Here is a 21,626-nt window from a genome sequence, read left to right on the forward strand (position 1 = left end):
AGGGTGGTGGTCCCCAGGTTGATTCTCAGTCAGGGTGGTGGTCCCCAGGTTGATTCTCAGTCAGGGTGGTGGTCCCCAGGTTGATTCTCAGTCAGGGTGGTGGTCCCCAGGTTGATTCTCAGTCAGGGTGGTGGTCCCCAGGTTGATTCTCAGTCAGGGTGGTGGTCCCCAGGTTGATTCTCAGTCAGGGTGGTGGTCCCCAGGTTGATTCTCAGTCAGGGTGGTGGTCCCCAGGTTGATTCTCAGTCAGGGTGGTGGTCCCCAGGTTGATTCTCAGTCAGGGTGGTGGTCCCCAGGTTGATTCTCAGTCAGGGTGGTGGTCCCCAGGTTGATTCTCAGTCAGGGTGGTGGTCCCCAGGTTGATTCTCAGTCAGGGTGGTGGTCCCTGGTTCATACTCAGTTGAAAACCCCTGCCTTAGAGTATATATGAATAGAGATGGCACCCGAGTTCTCCTCCCATCCACTTGCATTAAGTTGCTCAAAAGTGCATGAGGCGATTTCACTCCTCCTTCCGAGTAGGAACAGAGTGCATTCTGGGTATGGATTGGGCCAAACTCATGAACACGCTGGCCGTTGACTATCATTGCACGCGTTCAGCGTTCACGTGTCATCATGAACGTGCGCAATGATAGTGAACGGACCAGCACGTTCATGTGTTTGGTACTGTGCTGCTGTGTTGGTTGGAGTTGAATAAGTAAGTCATAACTTCCTCCTCCTCCTGTTTGCTTAACCCATTCTGACCGGGCACCGATTTTGGTGTCAGCATCATGTTATGCTTTAGCTATTTAAAAATAGCAGATCTACAAGCTCATATCGCGCCACCGAGTGGCGCGATACGAGCTTGTAGGTCTGCTATTTTTTTGAAAAATCGAAGAACGACTGACATTTTTAGAATCTGATCTCAGGTCAGAATTGGTTCATCAGACCAGTGTGTGTCCGGCGGAAACCTCGTGTGAATCTGATCTCAGGTCAGAATGGGTTAACTTGGCCAGCTTTTGAACCACTCGGTTTGAGATGGTCACGACGTTCCTCCAACTTACATCACAGCTGTAGTCGTGACTCGTCATCCAGGTGTCTTGCCTCAGTCGTTTGATTCACGACACTGGATTCACCGGTACCGGCGGTACGGGAATCATCTATCGGCGCGGATGTGAAATGACTGTAATGAAGGAATATAATACGACCCCTGATATTTTCAGTGGAATAAAATGTCGTCCTATATTCAGCACAATACGGTACATGCAATGTAATACATACAAACCCCCCCCCCCCCTTCTGATACAGTATTGAGCTTACTGCGTAGGCTTCTCATTGAGGGGGAAAACAGTTGGGGCTGTATTTTGCGTGTCTTAAGTACCAGGTCTTATTCCCTAACTTGAGTAAACTAAAGACCTGGAGGCGTGATCAATGCTCTTTGGCCACTCAGAATAGCCAAATGGCATTGATCACGCCTCCAGGTCTTTAGTTTACTCAAGTTAGGTAATAAGACCTGGTACTTAAGACACGCAAAATACAGCCCTGAGTCTTTATATTTATGTGCTTGAGGTCTGCAGTCGTCTGTGTGATGTCATTGTGCTAAAGTTAGTATGAGCATGTAAACAGCTTGCCAGATCAACTCACTATCATTTTTCATATTGTAAGTGAAGCTGTTTAGAGAGAACGTTTTGCTTAGATTTCTTGGTTTGTCAACCAGCAATCAAGCCCGTTAGTGAGGAATCCACAATGATTCATGGAGCTTATTTTTGGACATTTCATTTGAGGGAATGAATTTAGAGAGTCTTATATAAAGTGCCAAGAGAGAGAGAGAGAGACGGATGGGGAGTTACGGATAGGATGCTCATCATGCAATCAAAGGTTTTTGATGACTTTCCCCTCTGTAAACATTGGCACCACTAAGGCAAACCACACAGTGATTAAGAGGAGTCCTTAGTCTTTGATGAGACCTTAAAACTTTTCCCAAGAGTTTCAGAATGATCAAGAGAGTCATTTTGTTTTCTTCCACTATCTCAATAGATCTTCATCAGTCGATGATGACTGAAGCTGCCCCTCGGCCTCTGAGATAGATCAGCTCTAGGACCTGCTTTGTAATCATTCTTTAATGATATTATAGCCGGTGTGGTGGAATGATGTGGCGAAGCTACGGGCTGATTTCGAAGCATCTTAGTTTACCGGATGAGGTCATGGCACTAGTGTTTTTTTTTCCATTTGATTCAATATCCCAATGTTTCTCATGATTGGTGTATTCCGTCCATTTTCTTTGATAGCTTTGAGCCCACTACCACCACCACAGTACACATACCACATTAGCTAGTGCACGTAAAATGGAAAGCAATAAAGATGAATGTAAACCTAGATTTGTGTTTACATTAAATTTCAAGATATGACGAGGTATATGACTACAATCTGCACCTTGATGAGTGTATCATGATCGAACCTCTACTGCCAAACCACCCCCGATATGAACTCGAGAACCTGGAGTTGTCTTATAAACTCAGACATGCAATAACATGAATGCTGTTTTTCATTTTAATATGGCTTTCACATGGATTAAATGTGGCCTCAGCTCAGTAGAAAAAGCCACAGTCCAGATGAATCCAGGCAGCAGTTGTAAATAAGAATTAGTTCTGAACCCATTTTAGACCTGGGACAGCAGCTATATATGGCAACATTCATTTTTAATGTCTTTCTTAATTATAGCTGCACTAAGTAACTTTCCCTTTCTACCCCAGATTTGAACCCGGTTTGCTGCGCCAAGTGCTGACATTTTTTTTTATCATTCAGATGATAGAGCCTGCCTGCTTGCTCGGGGGATACATTTAATATTGACATAGCAACATAGCTGCCGCGCACCACGTCGATCGTAAATCATTTGTGAGTTTGTACCGCATCGCTGAGAAAGTTTAACTGGTTGTACTGCTAGTTAAAGGCTGTGTTGTGATCGGCCCCCACCTTCCTGAATATCCCGGAAGGGAAATAAGCTCCGTAGAGTAGGGATGGGTCCGATTAATCGATTATCGTTGATAGGACCCGAAATCGATTATGAAAATTAATAATCGATAATCACTTTTTTTTTTTTTTTTTTTTTTCTGTTTAAAAAAAAAATGAAAATCTGTTGGAAAGGCAATATTGTCATCCAAACAGGACAGGGCTATAGGCCTACCAAAGTGTGCCTGGGATGTGTCTGTGTAGCTGCATGACTGAGTGGAAATTGATTCCAATCAAGATACAGGTTTGGAGGATTTAGCAGGTGTTGGGAATTTACCTAATCAGGCCTAGGCTGGGGTTGCTATGGTGATCAATTGGATCAACAGTGGTCCAGGGACCACCAGTGGTCCTCATTTAAAAGATGGAGTTAGTAACCAAATGGACCCTTATTAACTCTCAAGAGTTACATCAGGGGTTCCCAAACTTTTTTGACTTTTTATTTGTAGGGTTCATAAAAAAAAAAAGACAGTCAAAAGGGAGACATCGAAGAGGAAGGATGGATGGGGTAATAATCAACATATGGAATGTCAGAACAGGTCAGCTCCATATATGGAGATGTAAGGGTCAGATGTTTTGAGGTGAGCTGTAGATTTGCTGGCCAATATTGATGACATCAGGGGATCTCTATCCCAGTTGATGTCACGTGCCCCGACCAACACACTGACTGGAAATGCACGATTCCATAGTTAACCTTCTATTCATTCTTTGTTATATTCTTTATTCTTCTTCTATTCATCTTCTATTCATTGCGACCTTCAGTCGCAATAAACATAAACATAAACATAGTTACCCTGACCTGGAACAGTTACAGAACTGGACTTGGAGACCTCCAGCTCCACATGACACTCTTGTTTGAATGATGTAGCATGTGATGTTGATACATATGTCTATTCTTTCTCTTTAGTATAAAATGTGGTGTTTCAATGAGTTGGCTGACCTTTCCAGTGCGGGCTCTCGATACAGAGAGCACATTACGTGCTTTTATTCATGTTAAATACCTATCTGCCTGTGTAAAAACATTTAAAAAAAACCCACTAATAGCTTTATTAGTTTAAGCTGGAACAGAAGTACAATTGCGGAACTTCATACAGCGCCGAAGTCCTGACGTCATTCGCTCATTTGTGCTCTTTGTTGCAACCATGGCTTAATAGCATAATGATGACATTACACCTAATGAAATAATCTAATCTATGAAATACTTTATATGTATTCTTCTGTCCAAGCCTTGAGAATTAAACCAGAATAGAGTTTTCTATTCACATTTGGCCCACACACCTATGAGAGTTAGATTTTACTTGCAAAGTGCAAACGTTGCTTTTCTTCAAGCCTTTTGAAGAAACCCCTTGACTCAGACAGAAGCCATAATTCTCAAACATGTACACCTTCACAGCTGAAGAATGAGGGGTTTAGAACCTGGGAAAGGGAGTAGACCTATTGCCATGAGTCAAAACCTTGTCAATGGAAGCTTAAAGCCTTACTTATACTAAGTTGTGTGTCGGTGTCGCGCACCACAAATAGTAGATCTACAAGGATACAACATGCTGCTCTGCGCTGCGTTGTGAGCTTGTACATCAGCTATGTATTTTGATGGTGCACGACGCAATGCCCAACCAAGTACTGTATAAATCAGGCTTAACGCACTGTGCTAAGAAGTTTACTATTACAGTGCAAGGGCCATCTGGCTGGTGGCACCACTCCTTACAGGCCAATCCAACCGCGTACCGGCCCTGGGCTCCTGCCAGCACTTCTTAACGGAGGCCAGAGAATGAGCAGATGCAATAAACTTAAACTTGATTTCATGCTTGTGGAAATGCAGGCTAGCCAGGTCTACTGCAAAAAGAAATATGGCAGGCTTTCGTCAATTTATGAAGAGGTTGGCGTTGCTAGAAGTTGTGTTGTCAGCAGGAAGTGGTGAAGCTCTGCCAATTTGCTGTTTCCCCAGTTGAGAAACGTTGACACGAAGCAATTAGTCGATCTGTGGTTAAGTTTACTCCCCCCTGTATGAAGATGCTTGCTGTACGTACTGTACAGAGTTTCCCCCAGGGACATCCTTAGTGAAGTTGGTGGTCCGGGCACTGGGTTTCTGTTTTTGTTAACAGCATAACGTGTCAGAACATTAATCACTGTATGCAACTTTGAAACTCTGTGACAGTTTGGTCCAAATGAAATTCATGGTTGAATATATTAATATTAATTTTGCTTGTATATTTCTCAGCCAAAGAAGCAGATTCTTGGTTAGATGGTGGTCTTGGGCTGGCTACAAAGCAGTTGGGGAAAACTCTGGTGCATGTATTCACGAGAGCTCGTACAGTACAGTACAGTACAGTACAGTACATGTGGTTCTTTTTGCAAAGATTTGACCCGAATGACTTCGTCATCGTGTGGCCAATGTGCAGCTCTTTATAAGAAATAAGCGGTTTTGTTCTGTTATTAACATTGATATGTCCGCTAAGATAAGTCTGGTTTAGAGCCCGCAACCTTTTAGTTTTCACCACACTCGGGTGCAAATGCAAAACATGCCACAATGCTCCCTTTCTTTTGACATTTAGTTCACTGATGCAGGGGCGCGCCAGCACTTTGATTGTCAATCATATCCGATCCATATACTCTGTCTTGCTTTACAACGGCCAGCCCACTAATCACACACATTTAAGTAACCAGTGTGTCATCGCCCATATTATTTTGTCATTCCATTTCACCTGGAATTGCTTTTGTCATCCGGATGCCAGATTGGTTTCTCGTTGCCAGGTCCACAGGCTTGTTTTTGATGATAGAATTAATTTGACTACATTTCTCCATTACACATAATGCCAGGACAGGATTGTACTGTTGGCTGGAAAGAGGGTTAAAAATCCATTTGAACAACCTCCATGCTGAAGAACTATAATTTAAGACTGGTTTAAAGTCAAACTGTAGAGAGTGAGTCATTTAGAACACAATGTTCAGCGTAATGGAGACATACTTTATTTTTCCAAACACTTTCCTCCAAAATGTTTAATGGTCTGTGAATGGAAATACTGTTGGTAGGCATAAGATCACTCTCATTGTCTAACATAAATAACATATGGCGTAAGGCCCCACGAGTCCAACCACCCTCTCTCGGGGACGTATAAATCCAACTGAGATGACTGATGACCACGGCTGATATTGAAGCCGGGCAGAAATGTCCTTCTCGCTTACGAAGCCAGCGCTGCAGCCCTTTTTATTTGTAAAGAAACGAAAGATATATTTTGTAAACAAGTTCAAGTTCAGTGAAGCAGTGAAGATAGATTGTTCCCATCATCCCAAATTCATTTATTTTCTTCATCCACTTATTTATTTGTCCTTATCTACAAAACGGGGTATTAGGCCTGCCTGACGCGTGCACCTTCACATCGATGGTGACCATCATCATGGCCCCTAGAGTTTGTCCTCGCATTCATCTCGCAATCCTTCTCGGTTCAAAATTGAACTGTTTTCATATAAGCAGTTTTCCGGCTATATTTAAGCACTATCTATATCTGTGGTGGGATCTCTAAGCAAGAATGCACTGTTTCGTGGACACAATGTCGTCGTCTCGTCTCGTCCCCACACACACACACACACACACTCGCACGCACGCACGCACGCACGCACTCACACCCACACACACCCTAACGTAGACCTAAGTCTTAACACAGACTGTGAAACTCAAACCCGATTAAACTTGGTGAGACTTATAACACATAAAAACAGATACCCCCCCCCCTCCCTTACCCCCCTGAACATTGGAGAGCTGCCAAACCTGATTTGGTATGAAGCATAAAACACTGTACTGTGGTTCTTTCCAGATGTTACGTTGGGAAGAATGTCCGTCTGACGTACTGTATGTACATTGTCGTGTGAGAGTTGATGTTTAAATGCTGACTTTCCAAACAATGCTGATGAGTAAATAGACGAGGTATGACATTCGCAAGGTCACCTATGACCTGCAGATCGACAGGCAGTTAAACGGAAATATACAAAACAAATGGCAGGCCATTACTCTCCTCCTCTCCCTTATTCCCATTATGACTAGAATAAGCCATAAACTATTTCTGCGGATTATACTTATTTAGTTTAATATAGGGTTTAACTTTAGGGTTAGTCAAGGGGATTAATAAAGCACATTTGTCTTGTAGTCTGCCATTTTCCTTCCTGTTACTTTGGACAATTTTGTCTGATTGGATTGCCTGGTGTCCATTACGAAGTGGTCTTCAGTTCACATGCTTTCTGACATTTTTCTAAAGCTTTTTATCTCATTATCCTCCCATTTATCCCTAGCCCTACTTGAAAGAGTATTTCGGGGCCACCTCAGCCGACCATGAGGCACTGCTTTTCAGATTTCTTTCACATTGACTGCTGTTCCCATGATCCGTAGCAGCATTATACATACTCAGCCAGCCCCCGCCCACTTTTGAACGGCTCCCAGCTTCAATTGGAAGTACATTTAAAGCAGAAAATGGCCCATAGCCATGCTACCAGGAAGTTCCGTGCGCGTGGCCTAGTATTAGACGTAATAGTGCCGAGTCAGTAAACGTGGCATGCAGATTAGAGATACAGTATATCTATTACAGATGTTTACTTTATTGTTCACATCTGTACAATATCACATTGAGGTTCGGCATCTTCTGTATTGAGACAGACAGACTTTGCTCCCACCCACTAAGACAAAAGTGTGTGTGTGTGTGTGCGTGTGTGTGTGCGTGCGTGTGTGCTCGCCGACATGTAAATGCGAGGGTACAGTTACCATTTTGTGTAACTATAGGGCTTAGAGTGGAGTGGGGCAGATTTAACACTTTTTGTTTGTTATTTTAGCTCGAAACTGGATATATATATATATATATATATATATATATATATATATATCTCTATATTAACAAGTGAGAACTTGTGCCCAACACATGGCAAGAAACCCAAAGCCACAACAGCTATGTCGCTATTGCAACACCCACAACACCATCTTACACACTACACTCACACACACTCACACGGGCAGTGACGTCACACACTTACCCTTCGCAGTGTTGCAACGCTATCTCCTCCTATCGCGCCCATCGACCACACTCAACACCACCCGCCAACAAATGTTCATTGCAGTGCCACCAAAGATGCCTCCCGTCCACACTCACGGCGGCAATGCATTTGTTTACTACAAACATTATCGCCCCAAGCACCCACACCCCCGGAACACTGTTGCCCTTTCACCACGCTAAATTCGCCAGGTCTATGCAAGTGAGCACAAATTACATGTGAGAAAATTCATTCACAAGCCCACAAATGCCATTCAAATGCCATTCAACACACACTACGACTCTCTTACAATTCGCGAACCTGGCAACTACTACTCCGTCTTTTAATTGGCTACTAGCTCTGCCTCTCAGCCTGTGCTGCTCTGATCTCCGAGTCTCCCTGACAGTCCACTGTCCGGACTCCGCAGGAGAAAAAAACGAGGAAGGAGAGGAACTTTCGCCTCACGATTTTGCTTATTCCTTCTAAATCTCTGTATATTAAATATCGCTCTCTCAGCAAATCTCTTAGTTACATCAATATTGTTTTTTGACAGTTTTTGGTTTGTGACAAACTATTACAATTACACCGTTCGAATTCGCCATTTCGCCTGCCAGCCATACTGCCGAGTACATTTGATTGCGCACACACACGCACACGCACGCCTGGAAGCCACGATCTCTCAATTACATTTTGTAACTATTTTCAGCAATGGGATGATAGTTTTATTTGGTAGGTATATGAGCTGGTCGTTTTGAAAGTAGCTCTGAAGTAAAAAGAAAAGTGTGGGCAGCCCTGGTATAGATGATTATATATATATATACAGAATATATCTCAAGTACATTTGATTGCGCACACACACGCACACGCACGCCTGGAAGCCACAATCTCTCTCTCTCGCCAAGCCACGCACGCACACACACACACACACACACCCACACACACACACACACACACACACACACACACACACACACACACACAGGAATAGCCGTGCAGCCTATACACGGCGCCAGCGAGACAGGACGTTATAATCTTGAGTTTCATTAAATAACTGTCTTTCTCCACAAGCGCACGTGCGCACACAACATTATTCAAGTGAAATGCGTAACGCCAATATTGGGCTAATATAGGCTACCAATATGTGGGTAGCCTACAGGGATTTACCCACGGAATGAATATATATATATATATAATCATCTATACCAGGGCTGCCCACACTTTTTTTTTTACTTCAGAGCTACTTTCAAAACGACCAGCTCATATACCTACCAAATAAAACTATCATCCCTTTGCTGAAAATAGTTACAAAATGTAATTGAGGAGCCTTTCATAGGCTACATACAGTGGTGTCCCATTCGTCTGTACCAGGCTGACTTCTATAGGTTTTGAAAGGTACCTTTCATTTTTTTATTCTTTATTTACCCAGGGAAGTAGCTGAGCGCAGGTGCTCATTTTCAGCAACGCCCTGCACATCGAAACACACACACACACACACACACACACACACACACACACACACACACACACACACACACACACACACACACACACACACACACAAAATGTCATGTCAAAGGTACCTCTGGACGCCACACCTCTGATGGGTGGGGTTTAGTCTTAAGGGGTGTGTTTCTTTCACCCACTGTGTAATACAATAAATGGACGGTAGGTGGCAGTAGTACAGAGGACAGAGAACTATAACACAAACGCACATGGAATGGGAAATAGAGGGGGGGAAATGGAAATGGTAGGGTTTTTATTTTTGGTATTTCACTTTGCTACTGATGATTGTACGCAACAACAAGTATTGCATTGTGTGTTTGAGCTGACAGGCCCTTTTTGATGTAAATCAATCAAGTCATCTCAGGTCATCTCAAGCGGCAGATGCAAAAAACTTTTTTTATATTACAATTATATATATTTTTAGGGCCATGTCATGTGGTCTAACTGCAAAGCCTTTGTGATCTATACTGGTAGATCCTGATCTACCTTTTGGGCACCGCTTAACGTCAGATCAGCGGTTTTGTCGGCCAGCGCCAAAAATGCTTCCCGACAGCATAATCGGAGCAAATACCGGGCAGTGTGTATGAGCCATAACGTGTTGACTACACTACACTACACTAATAAGTACACATAATAACCCATCCGTTACTACATGTGGAGTCAACTCCCGCAATTTCCTTCTTCCCATAGTGCGCGGCAACGTAACTCTGGGATGAGCGGCCGCAAAATTCTAGTATATATATATATATATATACACCAGTAAGACGCCTGAGGGCGAGAAGCGACCTCGCCCTTCATTGGCCATATATGGAGCGTGTCTTGAATGTACATGGTGTGATGAGGTCAGATCAACACATGAAATGTCAGAACAGGTCAGCTCCATATATGGAGATCTAAGGGTGGCAGCGGGGGCAGTGTCTTGAGTGTACAGGGTTTGATGAGGGCCCAGGTAGGGCCGGGCCTTAAAATTCGGCCTGTTGAGAACTAGTTTTCGCCGGCTGCCAGGCGTGGCTGCACAAATAACTTTGGGGCAGGCCCGTCTAGAGTTTAATTGGACAGGCATCAGTCAAAATGGAGACATCGAAGAGGAAGGATGGATGGGGAAGGATCAACATATGGAATGTCAGAACAGGTTCTGACATATATCCACATACTAATATTGATGACCTCAGGGATCTCCATATGATGATGGATATAGGGGACATTCCCGTATATGTATGGTGATTTTGAGTGACTTACATACAGTATATACACGCACACACAAGCACGCACTACACGATAAATAACAAGTACATTATCTCTTTGAAGACTAAAATGAAAAATATTAATGGTGCACTGAATTGAGTGATTTTCCCAAAATACATCCAGATAATTCATTAGGACTATGTGGCTACAGAAAGATATTAATCAGATAATAAGGGAACTTAGGCTATACTGTATGTGACTCCCTCCCCCTCCCCTTCTGTATATCTGCAGTGGCAGAAAAGGTACACAACACAAATCATTCACATAACTAAAAGTACAGTATATAAAGTATACTCTGATGAAAAAATATTGAATACAGTTAGCAACGTTCAACCTTGCAAGTCCTAAATTATTGGCCTACATAAAATTTATTTAGTTGGCCCAGGCCGTAGCGTAACGGTCTGGGCACCGGACTGGTGATCCAGTCGCGGTGTGCCGCGGGTTCGACTCCCGGACCTGACACGGCCTTTACCGCATGTCATCCCCCCATCTCTCTCCCGTTTCCTGTCAGCCTACTATCTGTCCCTTAAAAAATCAATAAAAGGCGTAAGCCGCAAAAAAATATCTTAAAAAAAAAAAAAAAAGTATTTAGTTATCGCAATCACAATGACATAAATTCAAATTCAGCTTAGAATGACCTGTGTTGCCTGTCATGCTTCCTCTGTCCTTTCTGCCATTCTTCTATGTCCTGTGCTAGAAATGCTTACAATGAATGAGACGTAGCCTGCAGAGTTAGTTCATTCAGACATACTCTGGCAGCGGTGGCCGAATGGTTTGCGGAGCGGTCTTGATATCGGAAGGTCGCTAGTTCGTAACCCCGGACCGGCACGTTAAAATGACCACCGCTGAAGTGCCCTTGGACAAGGCATTGAACCCCTACCATGAAATGTTCTATGAGCAGGGCCTGGCTGTAAACAAGTTCTTGAGCTTAGTCCAGTTACCCTGGGAAAGTACCTTTCCTTTCCTTACTCGAGGGGGGTTCATGCCATGCTCAAAGGTGCATACTATACTCAAGGGGGTAATATGCTGCATTGCTATGTGGGTGTATTCAGTGTGTGCAAGTCCCTCACGTCATTCGCTGATGTGGCATTCAGCTGACCAATTGGACGGGCTACTTAAGCTCACCAGACTGCATGCTCTTCCTGTCTTCCTCTGCTTATGGTTCCTGGTTGTATGTGATGTTTTCTCCCACCACCACCCCAGCACCACCGGTGGGCTCTGTTATTTAACCCATTCTGACCTGGCACCCATTTTGGTGTTGGCATCATGTTATGCTTTAGCTATTGAAAAATAGCAGATCTACAAACTCATATCGCGCCACCGAGTGGCGCGATATGAGCTTGTAGGTCTGCTATTTTAGAAAAATCGAAGAGCGATTTTTTAAAATCTGATCTCAGGTCAGAATGGGTTCATCAGACCAGTGTGTGTCCGGCGGAAACCTCGTATGAATCTGATCTCAGGTCAGATCAGAATGGGTTAAGCTCCCCATGGGGGGGGGTTATTGTATATCTTATCTCCCTGCTCTTAATGTTTTATGTTGGTGCTTAATCGTGCCGAGCAGGTAGAAAATCCAGCAGAGCCGAACGCCAAGTCAAATATCATAATTATGCACACTCATTACTCATTCTGTAATAAATATTGGTCAATCTATTCGTGAGTTGTCTGACTGAAATGTAGTTAGTAGATTAAAAGTATCACTCACCATGGCCCTTGAGAAAGAAAACGACTTCATCGTTAGTTGTTCAGCGGCCCACTGTGCCTGACACTAAGCAGAGTTTGGCGCTCTGCGTCAGGTAGGCTATACAGTTCATACAAAATTCAAAACACTTTCCCTGACAATTGTTACCTGGGCCTCTCAAGGTTTATCTGATAATACTGCATTGTGTGTCCTCGAGCAGCAACAAGGGCAAGTGATTTATTCTTCCTTAAGTCCATGTAGACTCGCAGCAGGGGAAAAACATTTCTTTGAATAGTCACCGTTATTGTTTTGAGCGACAAGGTTGACAATTCTCAGAGTGCATTATTAAATACCACTTTTCAACAAGAGGGTAGGTGCAATTTGCGAATGGAGAGGCTAAGAGTATATACAGTATTTGTAACAATAGTGTTATTTAATACAATAATCTGTTATCCATGTTTGCCGCAAGAAAATGATTCATACCGCCATTATACAGGGCGATGAAATGTTATTGGGTATATGAAATTTGTAATACACACGCATGATATTTAATAGTCTCTGCACTGTGGCCTACTTATTGCATTCATGCCCGCATATTCACATAACACATTTTGGGCGGGAACCCCTTTTGGTGTTCGCATTACGTTATGCTTTAGCTATTGAAAAATAGCAGATCTACAAGCTTGTAGGTCTGCTATTTTTGAAAAATCGAAGAACCACTGACAGAAACATAGCTTTTTCAGAAAACTGTCAGGTTGTAGAAGACATTTTTAGAATCTGATCTCAGGTCAAAATGGGATAATGATTCCACTGTTAACCCTTTCACTATACCCCGCCGTACCAGTAACTGATGACTCGCTACATCTCCAGCTAGAGTAAGTAGCTTAGGGATAAGCGAGCATACATGCCTATAGCAGCTGTAATCTACTTACCAATCATAAACTAGATTAATCTTCACCCAGATATGTGTGAAAACAAAAATAAATAAATAAAGTGGGCTCTGTGAAAAAGCCAGGAACACTATCGGTGGTGCAAAGTAACTAAGTACGTACAGTACGTGTGCACATGTAAGCACTGTACTTGGCAAGCCAAAAAGTACATCTTCGTGATGTCACTGATCACATTTCTGGAGGTTCTAGACCTCCAGTTCTGGGCTACACAGAAGGGGGAACTTTTTTTTATTTCTTCCACACATAACATAACTCTAAGGTATATTAATGACGTAGTTCAATGTTGAAAATGAGTTTTTGCCCCTTTAAAGTACGATGTTGAGGTATTTCTTACTTTACTGGAGTATTTTAACTTTACACGACTTTTACTTCTACTACACGACATCTCAGAGGCACATATTTTATACACTACAATTCAGGAAAATATTATGGCCCTATTTACATTTTCGGACTTAAAAAAAAGCTCACAATGCATCGTGATGCGACACATTGTGAGCTTGTACTTTTTTTTTTACATTTTATGCATTTGAAAACATGAACTGGGACATTCTGCATAACGACTACTTTCTACTTTTGGCATTTTTATTTTATTTATTTTTTTATCCCACGATTTTGTAACCCAGTTTTTCTTTTTTCACCCATTGCCAATTGTCTAATGTAATCCTGGGCGCTACACTTCCTCTGCCAACCTGGGGGGGGGCAGCGGACTGACCTCATGCCTCCTTCTATGCATGAGGAGTCCAAGCTGCTTCTTTTCACCTGACAGAGGGGAATTTCCCCGGCCGGACGTAGCGCATGGAAGGGACACGTTATTCCGACCAGTTCCTTTCCCCTCCATCAGGCGCCCCGGCTGGCCAGGGGGAGGTAGTTTTAGAGACCAGGATTACGGCATGTTTTTGTGAGGGTACCTACCCTAGGGGACACGGGGAGAACATGCAAACTCCACACAGAAAGGCCCTTTTATTTCGCCAACCCTGCCTCGGGTATGGGCACTGATGACGCGGAGGAGGGAACACGCCGCCAGTTCCCTTAGCGTCCCCAGCGGGAATCGAACCCAGGACCTTCTAGCTGTGAGGCGACAGCACTACCAACTGTGCCACCGTGCCCCTGTACTTTTGACACTTTAAGCACATTTGATACCAATACTTTTGTAATCTTAAAACGTTAATAACTCTTGATCTAAATCATCCCATCCAATTCTAAGAAAAGATCATGTCTTAGACAGCCCACCGCGGTCGCGTCGCTAGTCGTGATAGATTTAATCATACCTCCCGTTGTCGTCGATCGGCTCTAGAGTGTTTTGGCTACATTTAGCACTACAGCCACATCCGGGATAACATCATAACACCTGTTCCGTCTGTAAAATTGCTCCGCTACTATAAATCGCCAGGCGCTATGATTTAATGGATTAAATAACCCTGGGCAATCGGAGTGTTTGCCGTTACCTCATCTTGTTCGTATCTCAATTTAACCCATTCTGAACGGGCACCCATTTTGGTGTCAGCATCATGTTATGCTTTAGCTATTGAAAAATAGCAGATCTACAAGCTCATATCGCGCCACCGAGTGGCGCGATACGAGCTTGTAGGTCTGCTATTTTTGAAAAATCGAAGAGCGACTGACATTTCTAGAATCTGATCTCAGGTCAGAATGGGTTCATCAGACCAGTGTGTGTCCAGTGGAAACCTCGTATGAATCTGATCTCAGGTCAGAGTGGGTTCATCAGACCAGTGTGTATCCGGCGGAAACCTCGTATGAATCTGATCTCAGGTCAGAATGGGTTATACATGAGCATCCCTGGCACCCAGGTGCACAGTATTTGTTACACTGGTGCTCTGTGGCGCTGTGGCTTCGACTACTACAATTGGGACTCTGTAATGATGGTAATTAAGGAATTTGAGGGTTATTTTTCAGATGTGAGCTTCTCTAATGGAGTATGCAGTACACTGCTTGAAATGGCAATTATTTGACTTTGACTGTAATTTAGTAAATGTTGTGGTACATTTTTCAACCTGGCATCCCTTTTGGCAGGTCATTATAGGCGTGGACGATCTTTCAAACCTCTTCAAAAAATAGTATAAACTAGAGCTTAAATGGTTAATTAAATTAGTAGCATTAAATAATAAACAATTATGCAACATTAACTATTTATTGTTAGCTATAACCTAGCAATAACCTATTCCACATACTGTAGCTGAATGACTTGTGGAGAATAATTATTTCTGTTGTATTGTGATTTTTAGAACATTAAAATAGTAAAAACTAAATTTAGAAAATGGTACAAAATGTTACAAAATGGTATGGAAGTTCACAAACTGCAATGTGTTATTGCGACAATAGTCGCAGTTTACTATGAAAACCTGCAAAACCAGTCAGTCCGTCACACCTCGTGATACGCTCCATATATGGCCCATACAGAATTCATTCCATTATGTTGATCTGACCTCATCTGACCTCATCAAATCCTGTACACTCAAGACACTGCCCCCGCTGCCACCTTTAAATCTCCATATATGGAGTTGACCTGTTCTGACATTCCATATGTTGATCTGACCTCAATTTACTTCCTGGGCCACTCGTGGTTCTGAAAGGGGGTATGGACTCTCTGTAGACGCTCTATAGATAGATAGATAAATATAGAGCAGGGAGGCCATGCTGTTATTTATGCTTTATTTATACTTTTATATTCTTTTCACATTTTGCGTGACATGTTGGGCACTGAAAATAGTCTACAAGCTCACAACAGATGCAACATTATGGCTATTTTCCATGCGCAAGACCAGCTTTCATCTATGTATAAATAAGACTTTCTTGTTTAGGATAACTTATGCTCATGTATGCCAAGAAAGGAGGGTATAGCTGAAACCGCAAAGTAACTTTTATTCCAGAACTTCGGTCGAAGACTAGAAGTAGTTCCTTAACAGTGGGCGTTGTTCTGTGCAGTATTTTTATCTAACCGTTATCTGCTCATCTGCCGGGAGTGTAGTGCCAGGAGATCGATGTGGCTGAGAGCAGTTGTGAGGGGTTGAACGCCTTACGTCGACTGGAGCCATGTTCTCAATCAATGAGTTTGATGTCGGTTCAGTAGCTTGGAGGGATTGATTGGTGGAAGGCGTAATTGGTCTCATTTGACATTGTAGCAGGTTAGCCTCAGAGAACTGGCTGGGAAGCTGCTGTGCTGGAGTAGATCAGGTGTTTTGTTCCTGGACAACGCAATACAATCGTCCACTCAAAGGATAGGCTTTTGTTTTCTTTTTTTTCTTTTTTTTCCCTTTTTCTTTTTTTGCAGGCATCTGTTTTCAATACTCTCAAATTGAAGTTTAACTGCACGTTGTATCCTGTGTCATTTCAGGAAATGTGTGGAGAGTTTTGCACAGGTTACATCATGTCCCGCAAGTGGTTCATTGGATTTAATTTCATATTCACCACACTGGACCCTGGTTGGCATACGCGTACCAGTTGGCTCCCCTGGCTGAGCTGAGTGAGTTGAGGGTTGCCAAAATGCGAGTCATTTAAAAATGCATGTAATTGTGAAACTCTTGTCATAAAAATCTAAATCCATGTGCTTTGAAACTTTTTCAATTGACCAACTCCGCTGTTAAACAAATGGCATTTCTGGAACTATCTTGTAAATCCCCTTTTCAATGCACTAGCCCCGGGCATGAGCCACAGGAAGCTTGTAAGTGGCCCTCTCTGTCTCAAACTGCTGACTCGATAAGCTCTCTGCCATTGTAGACATTACATAATGAGACGAATATAGACACAGGGCCTTGGTCTTGGCTCCAGATTTTAAAATTGAATGAAATTAATTGATTCCTGAAAATTTATCACACATTCACAGTGATGTTAATAATATAATCAGAATGGTTTTAAGTGCTGTGACAGACTTTTTGGCGAGCGTTCTCTCTCTCTCCTTCCAGCAACTTTCTGGTCCATGGCTCTTTCTACAAGGCAGCAAGCACATGGCCCCCTCTCCTTCTGCTGTCTATGCTTATTTATACTGTACGTTGCGCAACAAAAATATCTATCAGATTTATCACTTGTGACACGTTGTGAGCTTTGCCATATGGCAAAACATAAAATGTACATCAATGGAAGGGACACCCCACTCAGTAAAACACACAGTGCACCAAATGTACCCCGTCTGCTCTCCCATCTCTCACGCTGTTTCTATCCATTGCATTTGTCTGCCTGGTTCTCTCGTTCCTCTCCAACTGTTTCTGTGAAGTTACGATGGTCGTTGCATCTTTCTTTTGTATTCTGACTTTCCAAGGATTAGTGCTTACGACATACAGCATCAGACATGTTCTGTACTGTAGGTACAGAAATACAGAAAGCATACAGTAGTTATTGTACCTATACTCTACAAAATATAACTACATTAATGGACGACTTCACCTATTTGCAAACTATCTTCATATGATATAGTTAGTAAGGTAGGTCCTCACTAATGCTCATGATAAAATGTCTCATAGGAGGGCTGTCCACACTTTTTAACAATGGCTTCCATTTTAGCATGCTACCGGTAATTTAAAGTTAGCAACTTCCCAAGGAATAGAAAGTCTGCAGTTTCTATTAGCTTGGATTCCTCATCGGTGATGTCAGTGGTAGGTGGGGTAACTGTCCACAGACGAGGTAGACACAAATGGTACCATAATAGGCATTATAGTGAGGACCAATTATACAGTATATGGATGAAAGGTTGAAAATGGTTGAAGCCGTACCCTTTTCTCATCTTTCAAATTCATATTATAGATTGCCATACTACAACAGTATACACATTTTTTATTCAACAGTTTCTTTTCAGTGTATGTATAACATTTGTATGTCTATGCCTTTGTTACCCATGAATACAAAAAGCAAACAAAAAACTGTCCTGAAAGTTGAACCAGGACACATTAGACACTAATTTGGATATTCTCTACAAAAGTCCTGCCTTTGTTCCTGTTAAACCTTTTATAGAGAACATGCCAACATAATGAATTTAGTAGGATATGTCAATAAATTAAAAGAGTCTAAGAAGGCCCACTAATTAGGATTATACAGGTACACTAATGCGAAATTGAACAGATTTTGTAAAGTTGTTTTTTACTTCAAAAGAGAACAAGAGCACCACTTTGTAATACCTCACCTTTCCAAGCAAAGCAAATGGGAAGTAGAAAGTCGATGCGGATTATATATGAAGCAATGAACGGGTTAAAGGACAACTTTGTTTTTCTTTTCAACCACAGTTCATGTTTTGGGTTGCTATTTTTCACTTTCTGGCCCAAAAATAATTGGGCACAAACATAATATGCAATTAATGCTGAACTGTTTGTTGTAAAGAACCCCTCAAATGTGTTATTTGTTTGGGGCTCTGAAACCAATACAATACATTTTCAAATTAGTGGGATGAAACATTGAACCGTGTCTTATGTAATTTGGATTTAGTATAGTTCCCCCAGATCTTTTCATTGAATTTTGTGTACCTTGACTTTGTTGTCACAGGGAGTTTTCTTGAAATGTCTGTTTTGTTGTGCTTTGAGTGCACATTCCGTGTTGCCTTGCTAATTTGCTTTCTAATTCTCTTTGTCCTCAGGCAAAGAGTGTTAGTACGAGCATATCCAACTATCTATCTCTCTCTTTCTCTTTCTCTTTCTCTGTCTCTCTCTCCCTCACACGCACGCGCTAACATCAAAAAGCCAAGTACAAACACTCTTCTCTCTCTTTCTCTCAATGTGCACACATCCACCTAATTAGACAAAACACGCTATTTGATTAAACAAGTAAATCGTGCTAGACTGTGTTTGTGATCATTAGTCTGACAACCTAGAGTTTCCCAGAGAACATTAACCGTGACGAATGTGTCGGTCCCCAACTTAGATAGTTTGCAGCTCAATGGCCGCAACCAGGTTAACAACTCCCCGTGCGACGGGAGAATGAGACATTTCCGCAACGCCACTTTTTTTTTTTTTTTTTTTTATATTTTTTTTTTGCGGCTTATGCCTTTTATTGATTTTTTAAGGGACAGACAGTAGGCTGACAGGAAACGGGAGAGAGATGGGGGGATGACATGCGGTAAAGGCCGTGTCGGGTCCGGGAGTCGAACCCGCGGCACACCGCGACTGGATCACCAGTCCGGTGCCCAGACCGCTACGCTACGGCCTGGGCCCCGCAACGCCACTTTGCGGAGATCAGCATTCCAAACAACGTATACAATATGAGCATGTTGATAAACTACGGTAACTACCGTAGGTCTGACCAACCCTCTCCAGGACTTACCTGTAGTAATGGGATAAGCAGTATAGGGCCAAGCGAAGGAGGAGAATATGATGAACTCGAAAGTATACACGTAGAAGAAGGGATTAGTAAATGTGAGCCTGGGCCTCATTAACGGGGTCTTACAAATGGCTTATGGTAACAGACATGTACTGTATATAGAGACGAGAGGGCTTTAATTTACACAGGAAGAGGAATTTCAAGCCCCCAGCGTTTTCCCCCTGCTTTCTGCCATAAGCTGAGATGACACCTGTGCTTCATTCCATGCTCCTGGTTTATTGCCTAATAATCAGAAGGTGCTTGTTGATAGAGAGAGGGAGAGAAAGGTGTGTGTCTGTGTGTGTGTGTGTGTGTGTGTGTGTGTGTGTGTGTGTGCGTGTGTGTGTGTGTGTGCGTCCGTCCGTCTGTTACCAGCTAATCTTCGGCACCGTTAACCCGGTCGATGCCAAATTTTGCACACACTCCCTGGATGCCAACGATGAACCTCTGCCCCAAAGTTTCAAGAACGACCTGTTATAGCGCCACCAGGAGGCCGACTTTTGAAAAATGCAATTTGTTATATTACTCGTCCAGATCCTCCAGATTCAGATTTGACTAAACAGTTTTACAGATAATGGTGTGTCTTGCACTGCCTCCCATTTCTTCTGAGTCTGTGGGATGAATCAGAAAGATGTTCTCTGGACCACCTTGTGCTATCAAATCTTTAGTGAGTGAGAGAATTGAGGAGAGGAGATTAGAGGAGAGGAGAGGAGAGGTGTGGTGAGGAGGGAAGTTGAGGACACAGGAAAGGTGTGGGAATAATGGCGAAAGAGGTAAGGGAGGGGACTAGACAAGATTTGTGTGTGTTTCTCATGTCATGCCAATAAAGCCAGTTGAATTGTGTGTGTGTGTGTGTGTGTGGGGGGGGGGCAGCCGGGACCTGATTAAAGAGTGTGTCTTTGTTATGTAATTAGCTCTAAGAAAAGTGGAAGGCCCCAGCCGTCACAGCGATGCTGAGCAGCTGGCCTGAGGTTGCCTTAATTGCCTTGCACGGATTCCTTCCAGGTCCTTGTTCTCTGGAGCTCGTTGCCCAGTAATGGCACAGATGTTTACCGCTGGGCACAGCTGTATACAGTATGCCAGCCTACACCGTAACTACATTGTAGTTCCACCATTGGCGAAGGCAGGCACACGTACGTGTAGCTCTCCCGGGACCGCTGTGATGACTGACTGAACGGGCTCAGCTTCTGTTGAAAGCAAGAATGTCTATTAAGAGGTGTGTTTAGAGGGGACGCTGCGGTGGAGAGTGTGCGAGTTGTCACAGTGTTCTGTGTCCCGTGTTCATTCCGAGAACACGACGTGTTCTGATGTGAATTCAGTGAATTTAATTATTCATCCTGGATTGTGTTTTTGCGTCGTCGACTTAATTAAGGAACCTTTCAACACAATCTTTCAACGCGGTCTTTGTGTTTCTTTGCTTTTAAGATTTTGACCTGAACAACGTTGCTTGCAAACTAAGGTTTTTTTTGGAGTGTCTGATGAGTTCCACCCAGTTATGTTGTGGCAAGGAAAGGTTTTCATTGGTTTGCATATATTGGAAGACAAAGCTGGGCGATGTCTGCCTTTTATTGAGATATATTAAAGCGCATTACCTCAGGGCTCCTGAGCATATTTAATGCCAAATTCCTATGCATTTATCCCCCCCGCTCCTCCCCTCCGATGAGATATGAATGCTGCTGTGGATATACTGTATAGCCTACTCTGTAGCTGTACTTTTATGCTGTTGTACTCTGCTCATATTGCACGTTATAGAGCTGCAATAATAAGCCATGCAGCACTGGCACATTATTAACACCACACGCCAAAACGCTTTAGGGACTTGCTATACTGTATATTTTCATTCCTGCTCGAATGAAAAAATATATATGGTGATGGGCCTCCTGAGGTTTGTGACCAGTAATTAACAGGTGTTTAAATTAAGCGTGTTAACAGAAGTATTGTAACTGCATTATGCTCAC

The sequence above is a fragment of the Protomyctophum parallelum genome, assembly GCF_964188405.1.
Source record: "Protomyctophum parallelum genome assembly, chromosome: 6".
NCBI classification, from domain to species: Eukaryota; Metazoa; Chordata; class Actinopteri; order Myctophiformes; family Myctophidae; genus Protomyctophum; species Protomyctophum parallelum.